This window comes from Salvelinus sp. IW2-2015, linkage group LG8 (assembly GCF_002910315.2).
Source record: "Salvelinus sp. IW2-2015 linkage group LG8, ASM291031v2, whole genome shotgun sequence".
NCBI lineage: Eukaryota > Metazoa > Chordata > Actinopteri > Salmoniformes > Salmonidae > Salvelinus > Salvelinus sp. IW2-2015.
In genome coordinates, this window is record NC_036848.1 from 6,229,392 (window position 1) to 6,242,819 (window position 13,428).

Consider the following 13,428-nt stretch of genomic DNA (forward strand, 5'->3'; position numbering starts at 1 on the left):
CTCAGTCAAGCCATAGAAGTACATTATTATCAATGGTTTGTTAATACTTGGCAAGTTACTTTCCATTCATCATTCTAAATGTGGGAATAGGCGTTGGTAATAGACTGAATTCAGTTCAAACTCTTTGCCCATCAGATTTGTTCGGTCATTCACAGCTTTGGTGAAACATGGTTGTATAAGGTTTAAAAAGCCCACCAGGGGTATGAGTACCATGTACACTAGGACTTATTTGAATTATTTGTGTACCTTGGCTATTCCGCTCCTACTCTGCATGGGCTCACAGAGAGAGAGAGTTGTTGTGGGTGTTAAATGGTTGTCATTAAACTGCAAGCCCATAGTACTATATAAAGCCTATGTAATTACCACAGTATTAATCTATCTATATTCCACCATTTAACATAGGAAATCTCCCAAATGTCATGGCAATTTTCGCTCACAGGTAAATGTCAAAACATTAACCTTGAGTGGGTGAATGCTATGACATGATAAATCGGGCCATGCTCCCACCATTATTTCCAACCTCTGTAATCTGGTAAACAGAGAAAAGGTGATAGTTAGTTTAGTACAGCATTCTGCTTTCCTCTGAAACTATGTGTACTGGGTTAATTCGTACTGCACCAGTATACATGAGGCATTAGAATAACAACATATGATCTCTCATATAAAACTAAAACTAAGAGACAATTTTAAATTCAGCAAAATAAAGGCCATTTGTGATTTAGATAAATAGACATTCATTAAAGATCTAACGTTAGCAATAGATTATTTTGAATTTAAGATTCATTTCAATGAAGATCAAAGACATTGCATGCATTACAGTTGGAGGTGTGTTCAGATCAGTGAGGAGGGATGGTCAGAGACCATGACAGTTGGAGGTGTGTTCAGATCAGTGAGGAGGGATGGTCAGAGACCATGGCAGCTGAAGGAGTGTATCAGATCAGTGCAGGAGGATGGTCAGAGACCATGACAGTTGGAGGTGTGTTCAGATCAGTGAGGAAGGGACTGCGCTCAGAGACCATGCACCAGTTGGAGGTGTGTTCAGATTCAGTGAGCTGCGGAAGGATGGTCGAGAAAACCATGCAAGTGGTGAGTGTCGTACAGATCAGTGAGAGAGACGATGGTACAGAGACCATTACAGTTGGCAGTGTGTTAGATCGTGAGGAGGGATGGTCAGATGTTTAGACCATAGAGCAGTTGGAGGTCGTGGTTCAGGATCAGTGGAGCGAGGGATGGTCAGAGACCATGCAGTCTGAGAGTGTTCAAGCTCAGAAGTGAGGAGGATGGTTCAGAAGACCATTACAGTTGGTAGGTGTGTTCAGATAGTGAGGAGGGAGGTCAGAGACATGACAAGTTGGGTTGGTGTTTCAGATCAGTGGAGGAGGGATGGTCAGAGACATGAAGTTCGGAGGTGTGTTCAGATAGTGAGGAGGGATGGTCAAAGACCATGACAGCTGAAGGTGTGTTCAGATCAGTGAGGAGGGATGGTCAGAGACCATGACAGTTGGAGGTGTGTTCAGATCAGTGGAGGAGGGATGGGTCAGAGACCATGACAGTTGGAGTGTGTTCAGTAGTCAGTGAGAGGGATGGTCAAGAGACCATGACAGTTGAGGTGTGTCAGATCAGTTGAGGAGGGGATGGTCAGAGACCTATGACTAGTTGAGGTGTGTCGATCAGTGAGGAGGGATGTCAGAGACCAATGACAGTTGGAGGTGTGTTGAGATCAAGTGAGGAGGGATGGTCAGAGACCATGACCAGTTGGAGGTGTGTTCAGATGCAGTGAGGAGGGATGGTCAGAGACATGAGAAGTTTGGAGGTGTGTTCAGATCAGTGAGGAGGGATGGTCAGAGACCATGATCAGTTGGAGGTGTGTTCAGATCAGTGAGGAGGGATGGTCAGAAGACCATGACAGTGGAGGTGTGTGTCAGATCAAGTGAGGAGGGATGGTCAGAGACCATGACAGTTGGCAGGTGTGTTCAGAGTGAGGAGGGATGGTCAGAGACCATGACAGTTTGGCAGGTGTGTTCAGATCAGTGAGGAGGGATGGTCAGAGACCATGAGTTGGAGTGTGTTCAGATCAGTGAGGAGGGATGGTCAGAGACCATGACAGTTGAGGGTGTGTTCAGATCAGTGAGGAGGGATGGTCGAGATCATGACAGTTGGGGTGTGTTTTCAGAGTGAGGAGGGATGGTCAGAGACCATGACAGTTGGAGGTGTGTTTCAGAGTAGGAGGGATGGTCAGAGACCCATGACAGTTGGAGGTGTGTTCAGATCAGTGAGGAGGGATGGTCAGAGACCATGACAGTTGGAGGTGTGTCAGATCAGTGAGGAGGGATGGTCAGACCATGACAGTTGGAGGGTGTGTTCAGATCAGTGAGGAGGGATGGTCAGAGACCATGACAGTTGGAGGTGTGTGTTCAGATCAGTGAGGAGGGATGGTCAGAGACCTGACAGTTGGAGTGTGTTTTCAGATCAGTGAGGAGGGATGGTCAGAGACCATGACAGTTTGGAGGTGTGTTCAGATCAGTGAGGAGGGAGTGTCAGAGACCATGACAGTTGGAGGTGTGTTCAGCAGTGAGGAGGGATGGTCAGAGACCCATGACAGTTGAGGTGGTGTTCAGATCAGTGAGGAGGGGATGGTCAGAGACCATGACAGTTGGAGGTGTGGTTCAGATCAGTGAAGGAGGGATGGTCAGAGACCTATGACAGTGGAGGTGTGTTCAGATCAGTGAGGAGGGATGGTCAGAGACCATGACAGTTGGAGGTGTGTTCAGATCAGTGAGGAGGGATGGTCAGAGACCATGACAGTTGGAGGTGTGGTTCAGATCAAGTGAGGAGGGATGGTCAGAGACCATGACAGCTGAAGGTGTGTTCAGATCAGTGAGGAGGGATGGTCAGAGACCACGAGACAGTTGGAGTGGTGTTCAGAGTGAGGAGGGATGGTAGAGACCGTGACAGTTGGAGGTGTGTTCAGCAGTGAGGAGGGATGGTCAGAGACCATGGACAGTTGGAGGTGTGTTCAGATCAGTGAGGAGGGGATGGTCAGAGACCATGACAGCTGAAGGTGTGTTCAGATCAGTGAGGAGGGATGGTCAGAGACCATGACAGTTGGAGGTGTGTTCAGAGTGAGGAGGGATGGTCAGAGACCATGACCAGTTGGAGGTGTGTTCAGAGTAAGGCGGGGATGGTCAGAGACCATGACAGTTGGAGGTGTGTTCAGATCAGTGAGGAGGGATGGTCAGAGACCATGACAGTTGGAGGTGTGCTTCAGATCAGTGAGGAGGGATGGTCAGAGACCATGACAGTTGGAGGTGTGTTTCAGATCAGTGAGGAGGGGATGGTCAGAGACCATTGACAGTTGGAGGTGTGTTCAGATCAGTGAGGAGGGATGGTCAGAGACCATGACAGTTGGATGTGTGTTCAGATCAGTGAGGAGGGATGGTCAGAGACCATGACAGTTTGGAGGTGTGTTCAGATCAGTGAGGAGGGATGGTCAGAGACCCATTACAGTTGGAGGTGTGTTCAGATCAGTGAGGGAGGATGGTCAGAGACCATGACAGTTGGAGGTGTGTTCAGATCAGTGAGGAGGATGGTCAGAGACCATGACAGCTGGAGGTGTGTTCAGATCAGTGAGGAGGGATGGTCAGAGACCATGACAGTTGGAGGTGTGTTCAGAGTGAGGAGGGATGGTCAGAGACCATGACAGTTGGAGGTGTGTTCAGATCAGTGAGGAGGGATGGTCAGAGACCATACAGATGGAGGTGTGGTTCAATCAGTGAGGAGGGATGGTCAGAGACCATGACAGCTGGAGGTGTGTTCAGATCAGTGAGGAGGGATGGTCAGAGACCATGACAGTTGGAGGTGTGTTCAGATTCAGTGAGGAGGGATGGTCAGAGACCATGACAGTTGGAGGTGTGTTCAGATCAGTGAGGAGGGATGGTACAGAGACCATGACAGTTGGAGGTGTGTTTCAGATCAGTGAGGAGGGATGGTCAGAGACCATGACAGTTGGAGGTGTTGTTCAGATCAGTGAGGAGGGATGGTCCAGAGACCATGACAGCTGAAAGGTGTGTTCAGATCGTGAGGAGGGATGGTCAGAGACCATGGACAGTTGGAGGTGTGTTCACGAGTGAGGAGGGAGTGGTCAGGAGACCGTGACAGTTGGAGGTGTGTTTCAGAGTGAGGAGGGATGGTCAGAGACCATGACAGTTGGGAGGTGTGTCTCAGAGTGAGGAGGGGATGGTCAGAGACCATGACAGCTGGAGGTGTGTTCAGATCAGTGAGGAGGGATGGTCAGCAGACCATGTCAGTTGGAGGTGTGTTCAGATCAGTGAGGAGGGGATGTCAGAGGCCATGACAGTTGGAGGTGTGTTCAGATCAGTCGAGGAGGGATGGTCAGAGACCATGACAGTTGGAGGTGTGTTCAGAGTGAGGAGGGATGGTCAGAGCCATGACAGCTGGAGGTGTGTTCAGATCAGTGAGGAGGGATGGTCAGAGACCATTACAGTTGGAGGTGTGTTCAGATCAGTGAGGAGGGATGGTCAGAGACCATGACAGTTGGAGTGTGTTCAGAATCAGTAGGAGGGTGGTCAGAGACCATGACAGTTGGGGTGTGTTCAGATCAGTGAGGAGGGATGGTCAGAGACCATGACAGTTGGAGGTGTGGTTCAGTTCAGTGGAGGAGGGATGGTCAGAGACCATGACAGTTGGAGGTGTGTTCAGATCAGTGAGGAGGGATGGTCAGAGACATGACAGTTGGAGTGTGTTCAGATCAGTGAGGAGGGATGGTCAGAGACCATGACAGTTGGAGGTGTGTTCAGATCAGTGAGGAGGGATGGCAGAGACCACAGTGTACAGTTGGAGGTGTGTTCAGATCAGTGAGGAGGGATGGTCAGAGACCATGACAGCTGACGGTGTGTTCGATCAGTGAGGAGGGATGGTCAGAGACCATGACGTTGGAGGTGTGTTCAGAGTGAGGAGGGATGGTCAGAGACCGTGACAGTTGGAGGTGTGTTTCAGAGTGAGGAGGGATGGTCAGAGACCATGACAGTTGGAGGTGTGTTCAGAGTGAGGAGGGATGGTCAGAGACCATGACAGCTGGAGGTGTGTTCAGATCAGTGAGGAGGGATGGTCAGAGACCATGACAGTTGGAGGTGTGTTCAGATCAGTGAGGAGGGATGGTCAGAGACCATGACAGTTGGAGGTGTGGTTCAGATCAGTGAGGAGGGGATGGTCAGAGACCATGACAGTTGGAGGTGTGTTCAGAGTGAGGAGGGATGGTCAGAGCCACCCTGACAGCTGGAGGTGTGCTTCAGATCAGTGAGGAGGGATGGTCAGAGACCATTACAGTTGGAGGTGTGTTCAGATCAGTGAGGAGGGATGGTCAGAGACCATGACAGTTGGAGGTGTGTTCAGATCAGTGAGGAGGGATGGTCAGAGACCATGACAGTTGGGGTGTGTTCAGATAGTGAGGAGGGATGGTCAAAGACCATGACAGTTGGAGGTGTGTTCAGATCAGTGAGGAGGGATGGTCAGAGACCATGACAGTTGGAGGTGTGTTCAGATCAGTGAGGAGGGATGGTCAGAGACCATGACAGTTGGAGGTGTGTTTCAGATCAGTGAGGAGGGATGGTCAGAGACCATGACAGTTTTGGAGGTGTGTTCAGATCAGTGAGGAGGGATGGTCAGAGCCATGACAGTTGGAGGTGTGTTCAGAGTGAGGAGGGGATGTCAGAGGCCATGGCAGCTGAAGGAGTGTTCAGATAAGTGATGATGACAGACTACGGATGCCAGAGACTTTGTTGACAATGTGTTATTGCTGCTGATTTGTAATCTTCTATTTTAGCACTGTATCACTTCCTGTATCCACCTTCTGTATCACCTTCCTGTATCACCTTCCTGTATCACCTTCCTGCACGGTCTCTTTTAAACATGTTTCACAGTGGCACACGCCCCTCCCCTCTACGTTCTCCCCTCTCTATACAGCAATTGGTATTGGGAGGCCCTCCCTCTCCTCTCTGTACAGTAATTGGTATATTGGAGAGCCCCTCCCTCTCCTCTATATACAGTAATTGATATATTGGGAGCCCTCCCTCTCCTCTCTGTACAGTAATTGGTAATTATTGGGAGGCCCCCTCCCCTGTCCTCTCTATACAGTAATGGGTATATTGGGAGGCCCCTCCCCTGTCCTCTCTATACAGTAATGGGTAAATTGGGAGGCACCTCCCCTCCATTTACAGTAATGAGTATATTGGGAGGCCCCTCCCCTCCCCTCTCTATAAAGTAACGGGTATATTGTGAGGCCCCTCCCCATACACTGTAATTGAAATATTGGAGAGCCCCTCCCTTTTCTATACAGTAATGGGTATATTGAAAAGCCCCTCCTCTCCTATCTCTATACAGTAATGGGTATATTGGAAAGCCCTTGCCCTCCCCTGTCTATATAGTAATGGGTATATTGGTAGGCCCCTTCCCTGTTATACAGTAATAGGTATATTGGGAGGCCCCTCCCCTCTCTATACAGTAATGAGTATATTGGAAAGCCCCTCCCCTTTTCTATACTGTAATAGGTATATTGCAGAGCCCCTCCCCTCATCTGCATCTACCACATAGTTCCTAAAGAGAGGATAGAGCAAGCAGCCAGAGAGAACGTGCCTCAGTTTCAGCATGGAACAGAGGGTGCGGCAGTGAATTAGGAGGTACATTTTGTCTCAGAACAGGTGTTACATCAAGTACTTGGACAACACTCTATTTAATAAAGAACAGAGCTGGAGCCATGATCAAGGCTGCTTTTGGTGGCTTGGTTTCCCATCCAAGATTCACCTGACAGATGACGGACTTTCTGCATGCTACTTGCCAAGAGCCAGATTGTATTAATAGCAAAAATGAATCAAGTCAAGAACAGCTCTGCAGCTTTCGCCCAGAATATTCCCCTGGAAAATATTCTATTCTTTGAACCTGATTCAACCTTGTAATAAATAATTGTGCAGATAGCCTCACCAAGACTCCAATATTACCAAGGCAACAAATGACTCTTTATCAAGGTAATATTTCCATACTCCAGTATTTCCAATGCTTAGCTCAGGGCACTCACACAGAGTTTTCCTTCATTAATTTTAACAGTATAAAGGCTATGGATAGTGAGAAAATGATGTCTATGAGAAAAGGTCAACGTTTCCCAAGCGTATATCAGTGTTGGCATGCTCCTCTGCCCTCTGCTAGGTGCCATTTGAAAGGCTTTTCTTGGCACAGAACCCTGCTAGACACCCTACCCCGCTTTGTGTCTGTTGGGAAACTGGATGAGAACTTAAATTGAAGTGGTCCAAAAATACCATAGAGAGTCCATGTTTAATTGCTTGGTATTATTGCAATATGCCCATTCTCTGTGGTGCTGCTCTCCCCCTGGTCTCGGCAGGCAGCAAAGGGCTTAATTGAATTCCAGAAAAATGTGAGCCTGTGTGTTTCCCCCATCGTGGGGAATCTAAATGCAGCTCTCTCTGGTGTTTAGCCATGGGGAGCTGTCCTTGGTGCTGAAAGGCTGGCTGACGTTCAAGATTTGCAGTTAGCTGTACTCAGTACTCTGCTAAACTCAGGCACTCTCAGTGGAGGAAAACTTAGGTTCTGTACCATGTCCAGTGGTTAGATCCCTGTTAGCCTGCTACAAATAGCATGCCTGAACACCCGCAAAGTAACTTCAAACCGGTAATGTTAGGGTAATATTATTCCTTCAGAGGTTTAACATGATGCGCGTATCATTGAAGAGTACCATTGCAGTTGACTTGAACATATTGCCTCAGTGGTGAACAAGCTCCCAGACCGTTATATTTCCGTTGTACCCATAACAATGAGACACAATATGTAGTGAATTACTAATATCGTTGCCTTTATGTACTTAATAACTTGTTTGAAATGAAAATGACTAAACAATGACCGTTTAAAATGGGCTTGGATGTGTAGAGCATCAACAACAAGCCATGGAAGGCATTGTAATAAGAGTCATTCTTATTAGAGCTTGGGTTAATTAACTAACACAAGCAATGCACTGTGCAGATGCAGACCAGAGGATTTGTTTTGTGGAGCTAAATGATATTCATCTCTGAGGTCACGATTGACTATCATTAGGCAGGATTCGGCTCTGTCTGGATTAAAGGCTTGTACTCTATTTTGTGCAAGAGGCTTCAGTTAGACTTTCACTTCATGAAATGCATAAGATGTTAAGCACCATGAATTAGATCAGGCCCAGCCTTTGGATTCATTAATTGTATAGAAAAGCAATGTCAGATCTAATTAACCGCTCATTAGCGGATCATAAAGGGCACTTGTAAAATTTTATTGAAATATTGCTCCCACCATTCAGCCCTATGGTCATTCTGCAGGGAGAGCATGTAAACTTGAGTGGAGGGAAGCCATACTGACATGTAGCCCTCTTGGGATGTGGGGTTTTGAGGGAGAATTATTCACAGAGACTGGAACTTTTATCACTTTTTATGAGAGAAACTCAGAGAGCACGACATGAAGTTCCCACAGTAAAGCTACAGCTTACCTATAGAGTCAGGATCTACCGGAGACTATGGCTGGAGACCAGGTAAACAAACATGAACTAATACAGATAACTGCATCAATAGGTTCCTTTCTCCCAGGATCTTCACCGCAGAGAGTATATTGTGCACTGCGGTGGTAGTGCTGTTTAGAAATTAGTGGGTGAGGTCATCCTATTACTACCACTAGACCAAGACAATAGGCTTTCTGAACTCTAGTGATGGCCCTAAAAGAGCATACAATGGAGGTCATTTTAAAAATATTTTTAAGTGAATGGGCTCTTCTGTGAACCAATCCAGTGAAGTGGACAAATGCATGAGAAGGACAACTAGAATGTATCTGGGTTTTATTGGGGATCTCTATTAATGCACCCTTCAATTTATATTGAAATTCTTCCATGGAATTATTTTCTCTCTGACACTATATCCAATCTAAAGCAATTTAGTTTCTCTTTTTGGACCGGAGTTTGAAAATCATTCTTAAAATGTAAATTTAGTCTAATAATAATTTAATGGAAAGAGAAGGGAATCTCACCTGAGCAATCCAAAGATTTCTGAACCAGTACTATTAACAGATCAACAGTATTTACAGTATGTCAAGTGAAATCAACATCATTTTAAATGAAGGGTTATGTACAAAATAGCATTATAACTCATATCAAATGTATGAGTCCAACAAAAAAGTACCCATTAGTTTCCTCTGTATTTAAAAATTGCAGATGTGGTCTGCAGTGTAAGGGTGGCTGATAGGGATACCTCCCTGAATTATGGCATTAAAGGAATGGGGATTTTGGCAAAGGCAGTCATGTTTTCCCAGCGTAAATTATGTCTGAGTTTCTCTTGGGTCAAAGACTCCCAGCAGCTAATTAATAAAGCCTGTTTTAAAAGCTACACAATAAAATGTAAGTAATTTACTGTTCCAATCACTGGCTGTAAAGTCTTGGAGCCAGCAAGCAGATCCCAATCCAAATGTTGACACGTGAAACAGATGCAGTATGTCCAGTAGAGAAATATGCTGACTTAACCACAATGAACCAACCAACTACAGAGAACAGAGAGAGCTGAACCACTGAACCAACCAACTACAGAGAACAAAGAGAGCTGAACCACTGAACCAACCAACTACAGAGAACAGAGAGAGCTGAACCACTGAACCTAACTGACTACAGAGAACAAAGAGAGCTGAACCACTGAACCTAACTGACTACAGAGAACAGAGAGAGCTGAACCACTGAACCTAACTGACTACAGAGAACAGAGAGAGCTGAACCACTGAACCAAGTGACTACAGAGAACAAAGAGAGCTGAACCACTGAACCTAACTGACTACAGAGAACAGAGAGAGCTGAACCCCTGAACCAAGTGACTACAGAGAACAAAGAGAGCTGAACCACTGAACCAAGTGACTACAGAGAAAAGAGAGAGCTGACTGAAGTGGTTTTCTACATTTTGTTATGTTACAGCCTTATTCTAAAATGGTTTAAATGAAAAAAAATCCTCATCAATCTACACACAATACCCCATAATGACAAAGCGAAAACTGTTTAGACATTTTTGAAAATGTATTAACAATAAAAAACAGACATATCTTATTCATATAAGTTGTCACGACTTCTGCCGAAGTCGTCTCCTCTCCTTGTTCGGGCGGCGTTCGGCGATCGACGTCACCGGCTTTCTAGCCATCGCCGCTCCATTTTTCATGTATCCATTTGTCTTGTCTTGTTTCCATACACACCTGGTTTTCATTTCCCCAATCAATCTACTTGTATTTAACCCTCTGTTTCCCATCATGTTTTGTGTTTAATTGTTTCATTGTTATGTGGTGTTAGTTTACGCGCTTTACTTTTATGTTCTGTTTTTTGAGAGCGTTTGATTAATGTAGTACTCTCGTTTTTGGAACTTTAATAAAAGTGCGCCTGTTCATTATACTCTGCTCTCCTGCACCTGACTTCACCTCCAATACACCATTGACATAAGTATTTTGACCCTTTGCTTTGAGACTTAAAATTAGCTTAGATGCATTCTGTTTCTATTGATCATCCTTAACTGGACTCCACCTATGGTAAATTCAATTGATTGGACATGATTTGGAAATGCACATACCTGTCTATATAAGGTCCCACATTTGACACTGCATGTCAGAGCAAAAACCAAGCTATGAGGTTGAAGCAATTGTCCTTAAAGCTACAATACAGGACTGTGTCGAGGCACAGCTCTGGGGAAGGGTACCAGAAACGTTCTGCAGTGTTGAAGGTCCCAAAGAACACAGTGGCCTCCATCATTCTTAAATGGAAGAAGTGACCAGGGAGGTGACCAAGAACCTGATGGTCACTCTAACAGGGTTCCAGAGTTCCTCTGTGGAGATGGAAGAACCTTCTAGAAGGACAACCATCTCTGGAGCACTCCACCAATCAGGCCTTTATGGTAGATTGGCCAGACGGAAGCCACTACTCAGTAAAAGGCACATGACAGCCCGCTTGGAGTTTCTCAGACCATGAGGAACAAGAGTCTCTGGTCTGATGAAACCAATATTAACTCTTTGGCCTGAATGCCAAGCGTCACGTCTGGAGGAAATCTGGCACCATCCCTACGGTGAAACATGGTGGTGGCAGCATCATGCTGTGGGGATGTTTTTCAGCGGCAGGGACTGGGAGACTAGTCAGGATCGAGTGAAATATGAACGGAGCAAAGTACAGAGCGATCCTTGATGAAAACCTGCTCCAGAGTGCTCAGGACCTCAGACTGGGGCGAAGGTTCACCTTCCAACAGGACAACGACCCTAAGAACACAGCCAAGACAATGCAGGAGTGACTTCAGGACAAGTCTCTGAATGTCCTTTAGTGGCCCAGCCAGAGCCTGAACTTGAAGTCGATCAAACATCTCTGGAGAGACCTGAAAATATTTGTGCAGCAACACTCCCCATTCAACCTGACAGAGCTTGAGAGGATCTGCAGAGAAGAATGGGAGAAACCCCCCAAATACAGGTGTGCCCAGCTTTTAGCGTCATACCCAAAAAGAGTTGAGGCTGTAATCGCTGCCAAAGGTGCTTCAACAAAGTACTAAGTAAAGGGTCTGAATACTTATGTAAATGTGTTATTTCATGTATTTTTTGATACATTTACAAAACATTTTTTTAAAACTGTTTTTGCTTTGTTATTATGGGGTATTTTGTGTAGCTTGATAAAGAAGAAAAACAACAATTTAATACATTTTAGAATAAGAATGTAACGTGGAAAAAGTGAATACTTTCCGAATGCATTGTATATTCTCTGTGTGATACACAACACAACTTTTTAAAGTAGCTTGACCTCTGAATTTAGCTTTGAGCGCCTCTGCAGTCCTAAAATTGTTAATTAATGTTACAATTGCAGAGGTGCATTGTTTTAAGGACATACACAAGAACATGAATTCAGTTCTGGTGCTGGTCTTCAGTGAACGGATTATTGCCTCTAAAGACAACCTCTGAACTGTAGAAACTTGGAGTGGAGACATCTTACATAATATTAAATGATAGGTGTCTTTAATCTGATTTGTGTCTTATCAGCCTGCTAAAACTGAAGGGTATCAAGGCACAAGGCGAGACCCAGATGCAGACACAGGAGGCAGATGGTTGGAGTCTTAAAATGTTTATTAATCCAATGGGGTAGGCAAGAGAATGGTCGTGGACAGGCAAAAGGTCAAAACCAGATCAGAGTCCAGGAGGTACAGAGTGGCAGACAGGCTCGTGGTCAAGGCAGGCAGAATGGTCAGGCAGGCGGGTACAAAGTTCAGAAACAGGCAAGGGTCAAAACCGGGAGGACTAGATAAAAGGAGAATAGCAAAAAGCAGGAGAACGGGAAAAACACTGGTTGACTTGGAAACATACAAGTCGAACTGGCACAGAGAGACAGGAAACACAGGGATAAATGGGGGGGCCAGGACAGAGTTTGGTAAACCCTGGTCTACGTGCCTACGTCACATATCTATACGTCACATAGAAGCATTTCACTACACCCGCAATAACATGTGCTAAACATGTATGCAACAAATAAAATGTTATTGAATTGAACTTAACTTGGGTGTCAAACAACGCTGTCTCCTTTACCCTCTCAACATACTTTAAATGAATGTGTCTTATCCCTTGAGACCACCATCATGATACCCTGATTAAAGTTGGGTTTTGATTGAGAAATCCCAAATTCTACTTGACCTGAAGGCGTATATTAATAAGCGTCAAATGATCGACAGATCACTCTGTAATAATGCCCCCTAGCAGTAATATCAAATAAGATAAGGTTATGCAAATAGTTCAAAGATTGATTGAGATTTCACTCAATTATTGAGGCCCCAGGAGATATGGAGGAGTACATTACCAGAAACCAAGGTAACCGTCAGACCACCTTGTCCTCATCCCAACCCCTGAACCGCCAGGTGGAAAACAGAACTCTTGGTCTTCCCTGTTCCCTATTCCCCTCCAAAAACAGAATAGAAAATAAGCACTTCTAAGCCTCCGCTACACGGCTTGAAAACTGAATGTGTTGTTGAGTATCGGACTGAGTTGGCCCGGCACAACACAGGAGATCTCGGTGTTCCTGCTATGAGTTCATTTGCTATGAGTTCATCTGAGCGTCAATACATTCTAACACTGTGATGCACTTTTCAGTTTATGCCTCTCGTTGTACTCATCTACTCCGCAGCCTTGAGGCCCCCGTTGATATATGGGATCTTAAGTGTTATTGACTTGTCTCTCTTCTTTTGTTCTTATGAACGCAAATCTCAGTCAAAACTAGCCTTAATGTACCATAGCAAATCATCCAAGAATAAGTCTTGCTCTTATCTTGACATTGTCTTATTTTTTATTATTAGACATGGATCAATGATGGAGTATCAGATATGTTTCTTTGGATGAATATAA